The sequence below is a fragment of the Triticum aestivum genome, chromosome 4D, assembly GCF_018294505.1.
Source record: "Triticum aestivum cultivar Chinese Spring chromosome 4D, IWGSC CS RefSeq v2.1, whole genome shotgun sequence".
NCBI lineage: Eukaryota > Viridiplantae > Streptophyta > Magnoliopsida > Poales > Poaceae > Triticum > Triticum aestivum.
In genome coordinates, this window is record NC_057805.1 from 263,137,325 (window position 1) to 263,145,350 (window position 8,026).

An 8,026-nucleotide genomic window follows, 5' to 3' on the forward strand; every position below is an offset into this window, starting at 1 on the left:
ACCAGAGCACCTCCAACATCCCGAAGGGACCCTTCCGCACTTCTTCCTCTCCTCCCCGTGGCCGTGCCATCGAGCTCCATCACCACCGCCAGCCTCGCCCGCCATGGCCGATGGTGCGCTCGCATCCGACCACCCCTGCGGGCATGGCGCACCTCGGCGGATGCGGCGTGGCCTCCTGAACCCGCCGGTGTGCTGGGCATCGCCGAAGGTGGCCGGTGACGCTGGGGAGAACGCCGGCACCCGCTCGGCCTCGCCTCCCCAGCCTCTGCTCTGTTCGAGCGGGAGGTAGGAGACGGCCTGAGCACCGGGCCCCGCTCGTCAGCGACCCGGTGGGCGGGCCCCGCCCGTTTAAGTGGAGACGGGTCGGGAGTAAACCCGCTTCACGCGCAGCGAAGGCGTACTCCGCCCGGGGCACCTTCGACGTCGCCCCTGCCACCCGCGCAGCTGAGCCGCTGGGCCGGCCCACTACTATCTCCCGCCCTGTGCGCAGGATAAGGGTAAAACCCTTTCCCTTTTCTTTTTGTTTTTTCTGTAAACTTGTAAATTCCACAAATAATTCAAATGATATCCAAATTTGATGATTCAAATTTCTAGTGACTCTATAAATCATTCCCTACCTCATAGAGGAGCTTGAACTTATTTCCAGAGAACTTTCCTTCACACTTATTTAGTAAATCCCAATTTTCTTAATTCCGTGATAAACTTTAGAAAATCACAGATAGCCCATTTTTGATCCAAATGCCACGATTCAAATTTCTAGATGCTTCTAAGTTCATAACTTAGGTCATGAACATTTTTATTAATACTTTCTGTGCCACACAATATAATGAGCCATTTCTTCATATTAGTCAACTTTGCAAATTCATAGGAAATTCATTTGAACTCCAAATCCAGTGAAACCAACTCCTATATGCTTCTAAAATCATGGTTTGTTGAATGGGTGCCTTTGCTCATTTTTCAAAAATTTGTTTCTGTACACTTCTTACAAATCCATAAACCCCTTGATTCCATCATATCAAAATGTTTAGAAATATCCACTGACCAAATTCCATTCAAACCACTCTGGTTAATTTTCATATAACCAGAGATGTCCTAGAAAACTCAAATCAATATTTTTAGAGCACTTTTATTTCTTGCCTTGTTGTGTTGCTTACTATGATTGTTTCCGACGTTAGTTGACCAAGTAGACGAAATACTCGGAGATGTACCAGAAGATTTGAAGACTCTGATGAACCAGGCAAGCAGCCCTTTGACCATGTCTATTAAACCCTTTTTATGCATGTCATATAGCACCATATTGTTGTTGCAACGGAATCATGATGAGGTGGTAACCACCTTGATGGGTTGCCTCTGTTACTTCCTTGTTGATGCTTGCATTATGCATGACCCTACCTTCCTATGAGGGTTATGCCGGTGGGAGTAGATAGGATGCTAAAGTAGTTGCTATGCAAAAAGGGACGGGAATATGCATGGTGATGGAGACAAAGTATTTACAAAAGACTTTTCGAAAACCCTGTCGGGTGCCACTTATGCCCGAGGGAGATAATGAGTTGGGTAACCACTTGATGACAACGTGGTGTACCGAGGCAAGTGTGTGTGTTGTTTTCAAAACGGATTGGTTTAAGTTGCGACCGTTATTCCAACCTTACATGCGCCACCACTCTACCCTTATATGGGAAAGGGCATTATTGATTACCTAGGCTGATACTAGCTTGGAGCCCGCATTACTAGTGACGGGAGAGTTGTTGTTGCGCTCTCTCAGGACGGGGTCGTGCCAGGTAGGGCGGCCATGAACATTTATATGGGGCACCGGAAACACCGTTGGTACCCCGTGCCAGTGGTATGTGATGAATATGGGAGCAAGGCTCCACAATTTTAAGTTGTGAAATGTTGGGCACGGGGGTTACTACCAATCGAGTGGACTCTATGTTAGTGTCGTCTAGGGAAAGATAGTGATCAGGTGCTTACCCCGAGTACTTGAGGTACCGCGGGTCGTGGATGACACAAAAGTTCCCCGGATCTTGTGGGACAAGTGTGCAACCTCTGCAGAGTGTAAAACTATTCGAATAGCTGTGTCCACGGTCAAGGACAGTTGGGTAACCGCTCTTGGGCTACGTCCACATGTTTACAAACCAGTGTGTGTGTTTGGATAAGTGGGAAGAACTACTTGGGTCAAGTCAAAGGACTTGACATGATTGAGTTGGGTTGATGCCCACTCCATTTATGTTGATATCTGTAACCAGACCCTATGGTTACTTGAATTCGTATGATGCATGTTTTACCAATTGTTGAACATGTCATAGCACAGCAAAACTAGCTTTCCGCAAAACATACCTATATCATGCATTGTTGTATCTTGAACCAAAACATGGGTTGCTTGCGAGTACATTCAAAGTACTCATTAGCTTGCCACTGGTTATTTTATTGGCCAGGCAAGACAAGATATATTGAAGAGTTCTTTGGTGATGATCGTGTGAGCTAGGACGCTTCCTAGTCAGAATGCCTGTAGGGTTAAGGCAGATGGCATGGGTCCAAGTTATCGACGAAGATTTCCGCTGCAAAGTTATACTCAAGGCTGGACCATAATGGTCATAATTTATGTAAGACGGTATGTATGGATGTAAGACTCTTGTTATACAGCTTCTGTGTGTTCAGTGAGCATTGATCTCTGGGATCACTGTACACGTGCATTCGGTGATCACGACTTATGAGTCGGGGTCCCCACAGAGCTGGTATCAGAGCCATCCTGACTGTAGGAAGCCTTAGTTAGCATGGTCGTTAGTTAGGGTAAAACTATTTTCAAAACTATAACTAGTTTTCAAATTATCTATACTTCTCGTCCCCTTTGAGTTTTTCTGAAAAGCTAAGGTATATTTTCCCTATCGATCTCTTCCCTTCAAAACTATTGCAAACGGTCGCTAGCACCCTCAAGCCCCTGACCACTGGATTCCCTGTAACCCTCGTGGGTAACCTAGAAGGAAGACATCTTGCCAGACATTCACCCACACCTTCTGAACACAAGTTTGGCGACACCACGAGAAGATGGTACCAATAGAAGATACCTTCTCAAGGAATGAGGACATCAAGACCTCAAAGATTGTGACACCCTCGACACTGCCCCAGGATGATGCAACCTTGGCCTACGATGATCAGGGCATAGGATATGCAAGATCATGATATACATCGCTAATAGAGCAACCCTGTCCTTACCGTTGTTGTATCGGCAACCACCGGTGGATGAGAACCTCGCCATTTGGTCCGCCTCACTATAGTGAGCAGGAAAACGGTTCTCTTCGTCCCCCGCTCTTGGTATCGATGTTGTCATCAACGTAACTGATAGGTTGGACCTCTACTATGCCTTGTTAATGTCATTGCATAAATGATTGCTTACCCGAAACCCTTGATGCCTTAAAAGGCAAAAGGGATCGTCATGATTAAGAAGACAACAGAAGACCGAGTCAATGCCAGCTACGAGGAGCCACCTTCACCCCATCACTTCAACAGGCGAGAAGTTGTTGAAGACTCTTCAGGCTCAACCCAGATCATTTCATCGAACAACTACAAGAGACGTAGCAACACCTGAGGAAAACTCAGAAGACCGCACGAGGCACAAGGCACGACTACTGAGTCCGAGAACCCCTAGGGTAGGATGAGTCGTGTACCCCCTATGCGCAGTCGAGTCCGTATGATGGTTCAAATAGAACCATGATTGTGTGTTGCTTGTTTTTATTTGTTTGTGTTTTAAGATAGGTCGCAACTTTTGCCCTAGGCAACAAGTACACGACTATATCACCTTCCTTACCTTGTTTCTTTTGTTTGGCCCTTTCGGCACTTGTTTGTTTGCACTTCCACTATAGAACCCCTTTAGGCATCCCACCTCCTCTATGCTACCTTTCCCTCTCATCTCTCTCCTCAACTGAAGACCGGCAACACCAAGGATTCTGCCTCAGCAACCAACTAGCAATGAAGACTTCTGCTACTATCTCCACGACCAAGTGCAACCCCGTAGAATTATGTTTAACCCTCCAGACTAGAAACCCATTCCTAGACCCTTCGAGACTTCACAAGATACCCCATAACAAATCCTTAACCATGTGCTTAACCCACAGAATTGCAAGAGAACCAGTTAAGCGACAGTAGCCTTGCTCATCACTGGGTTCATTATGGAACTAGTAGACATAGTGAACGTGTACGTTTTCATCCTAATATAGCACAAGAACTGACGATGCCATAGGAAAGACCAATTTGCGGATATATGAACAGAGGACAAATGACTTGATGAGTTTATATCAGTGACCTTGAGGAATTATTTGAGACTCTTCGGTGGATTATAAGGCTTTCATGTTGGTAGATGAACTTGGTGGGATCAGTTAATAGAGTAGCATGACTCTCATTGCCCCTGAGTAAATTTGATTCAGTAGGACAATTATGATCGCAAGCTAAAAATTCTTGGAAGTATAAGGATTTGACTTATCCAGGGGATATTGATAGGAGATAGTTGTTACGATAATGACTTGGGGGAGACATATAGAAATTCTCTTTGGACATGAGATTTGGATTTAAGTAGGTGATTCTAGTTGAGTATAGATGCTGAGTATATCTACATGGTTCGGACTAAATTGGATTTAGACTGATGATCTCGGTCATGAGACCATGTTTCTCGGTGGACGACGAACTAGGAGATTGGATTAATTGTCGGGGTTTATTTAGGGATCTGTATGAGCTTGACCTTGGAGTTTACTTGACCATGATAATGGAAATTGGTGTACTGACTATCGTAGGGGTAGCCCTTTCAACCATTTGGGGATTGTATGACATAAGAAGATCATGTGGAACACCATAAACATTGGACTTGTAGAATTAATGGATGGTGTAATAATTGATGGTAGATAATGGGCTGTTAGAGTTGATTCATAGGAAGGAAACAATATCTTGGAGTGGCATACGACGTGTTTCCTTAGGGTAGAAATGCCTTAGACCTTGGAAGAGTAGGCTGAGCACTTGGATTGTCACGTTCAAGCTTAGTAGCTTGTATGTTCTACCCATGGATTTTTAGGGGTAGACATACATATGAGTTTGGGGATTGTAGACATATATGATTTTGTTAGACCTCCTCTCGAGAGTCATAAGGATAGGAATAGCATGAGTGATGATTGGAGTTGACCTATACGAGATGATTCTTTCGGTAAAACGATGTGGTTTGTTTGGAGGACTACGTAGAACTGTTGGCATCTCGGAAACTGTGCTCAAGGATAGGATGATAAACGTCCACACGCACCCTAGAATCCTTGAAACCCTAAAACCCTACCAAGCCACAACATGGTCGGATCATGACCACGAGCTTTGGTTCTAGGTCAAGAAGACCTTGGCAAACACTCAACCATGACCACCACCAATGCCCCAGCCTACTTTACGTACCTCGTGAACAAGTCATCACGGAGTACTTGGACAATTTGGGTGCCTTCATTATATGATGACATACTTTTCTACCCGAAGACAGAAGAAGAGCCATTAAGTTGGTTAAGGAACATCTGAAGACCGCCATGTCAAGGGGGAAGAACTAAACCAACCGCCATCATGAAGAAGTAAACTCCTGCGTCGAAGACCATGTGTACCAACGGGTCACTCCTCTCAGAAGAACCAAGCATTTCCATGTCAAGCAGAAGCTCACTCCAAGATTTAACAACCCCCTCTGAGATCGCTACGAGACGAAGAGAATACATTTACCAGCTGGAGTTACCACCTGAGTTACCCACTGTGCACAGCATTTTTCCACGCGACACACCCCGAAAGTGTTTCCAACTTCCTAACTAGCCCGATCTCTATGAGGGCATCGATAACGGAGCCATCGACCCCTAGCCCAATCTAACCTACCGCGAGCTACCCATTAGCAGCCTGGATCAAGAAGAACGTCATACACGATGCCACATCATCAAGTACTTCAAGTTAAATGGGGCACCACACGGAAGCAGAAGCAACATGAGGACTTGAAGACTACCCCAGATCCAAGTTTATGTATCCCTTTCCGCGCCTAGTCTGGGAATCTTGGGGACGAGATTCTTGTAAGGGGGATAGGTCTGTCACACCCTGATTTTCATGCCACAGCACTTAAGCTAATAAATCATGATAAAATGTGGTTTGACAAAAACTTTTAGTGTTTTGTCTTTGCTTTGATTGAATGTTTGACTGCTGTTTGCAAGTGCTCTAGAAATCAAATAAATTCTTCAACTCTTATACTCCTTCCCCTTGATCCAAAAAACCTTTCCCAATGATCATGCCATGTGTATAGGACATAAAAATAATTTCTTACAAAAATAATTTGGCCAAATAGTATTTTCAATAATTAGTTTTCCAAAAACCCCTGAATTGAGATTTGCACAGCAAGTACTTAATTAAGGGCAGTAAAAATCTTTCCAACAATATATTTAACTCCTATTAAATATAGTACACCCAGAAACCACAAAAATATAATTTTAAAAGTTATTTTCCTATTTTATTTAAAGGCTTTTTCTTAAGTCCAGAAATGGTCTTTAATAGGTTAAAATTATTTCGAAGCTTCAAAAATATTTGAGAAAAATCAGGGAAACTCAGTGGACATATATTTTTCATATATAAGAGTTTCAACACATGGTCATGTTCAAATTATTGGTCAAACCCCTCAAAAACCCTTTCTGGATATTTCAAGCTTTTGAAATATTTACAAAGGAAATATTCCCCAAAAATTCCAAGAAAATTCTAGCATGTCACATATGACATGTGTTATGATCTTGCCAAGTCTCATGTCATGTAGAATAGTATAACCCCATGAAATCCTCTCAAAACAACTTCTGTCCTTTTTCAAGTTTGAACAACTTTGCACTGTCAAACATGTCCAAATGTTCTCAAACTTGGTGCACATGCTCAAATGGTGTAATAATGCATCTAGACCAAATGGCACAAGTTGGAGAGAATGTTATCTCGATCAAAGTGCCCCAAAACCCTCTCTGTCCAGAACCAAATTTGAACAACTTTACATTGGCAACTTTCTCCTTTTGATCTCAACTTTTGTGGACATGTTCAGAACCTCAAATGATGACACTACACTAAGTGGTGCATCAAGGAGAATATCTTTGCATGACTAAATCTTGAAAAGTCCATTTCTGATGATTTCTAGGGTTTACAAAAGTTGCATTGGCAACTTTGCCCAAATGAACTCAATCTTGCTGGAACCTCTTATTTTCTCATGCCATTTGACCCTGTGAAGCCTCATGACAAGGGAAGTCCATTCGCTTGCCCAAACCTGCATCAAACACCTTCTGGCAGAAATTTAAAATGCATGTTTTGTCCATTTCCACTAATCTCCTTGAGTCCAAATTTGTACCACGGCCTCATGTGATACTCCTCTAACCCCCTGCATCTTTCCCTGCCCGAGGAGCCATGATTAAGGGGGGTAGAACCCCATTTTTCTTCTCTGGGCAGCAGCATTCTCCCTCTCTCTCAGCCTCTCTCTCCCTCCTTGACATTTCAGAGCATCCAAGGCTCTCCTCAGCTTTTGCCCATACCCCGTGCAGACGCCAGACACAAGTGGGCGCGCGGGTGCGCGCAAAAAGCCGCGGATGCCGGCCATTTGCATGCTCTGGAGCGCGTGGCAGAGCACCCGAGCGTTGACACCGCGTCCCCCGACCGCCTCGAGCCTCCCCCTTGCGCCAGTCGAGGTGCCTCGACGTCCGCAACACGCCACCACCCTCTCCCCCTCCTCTCTCTTCCTCCTGCTGCCTCCTCTCGCACGCGCACCGACCGCCCGAGGGCTCCAATGGGCAGCCTCACACGCACGATGCCTCTAACCCGTCCCCGCTCCCCCTTTCCTTCTTCCCCGACTTGGACCACGCCCACGAGCACCGCAGACAACCCCGAGCCTCCTCCCGTGACCACCGCGGCCATTTTCGCGGGTGCCCGTAGGCTGCGTCCACGGTGAGCCGTGGCCTCGCCATATAAGGCCGCCCCTGACCTCCCTCTGGAGCTCCTTTGCTCTCTCTCTCTCTCTCTC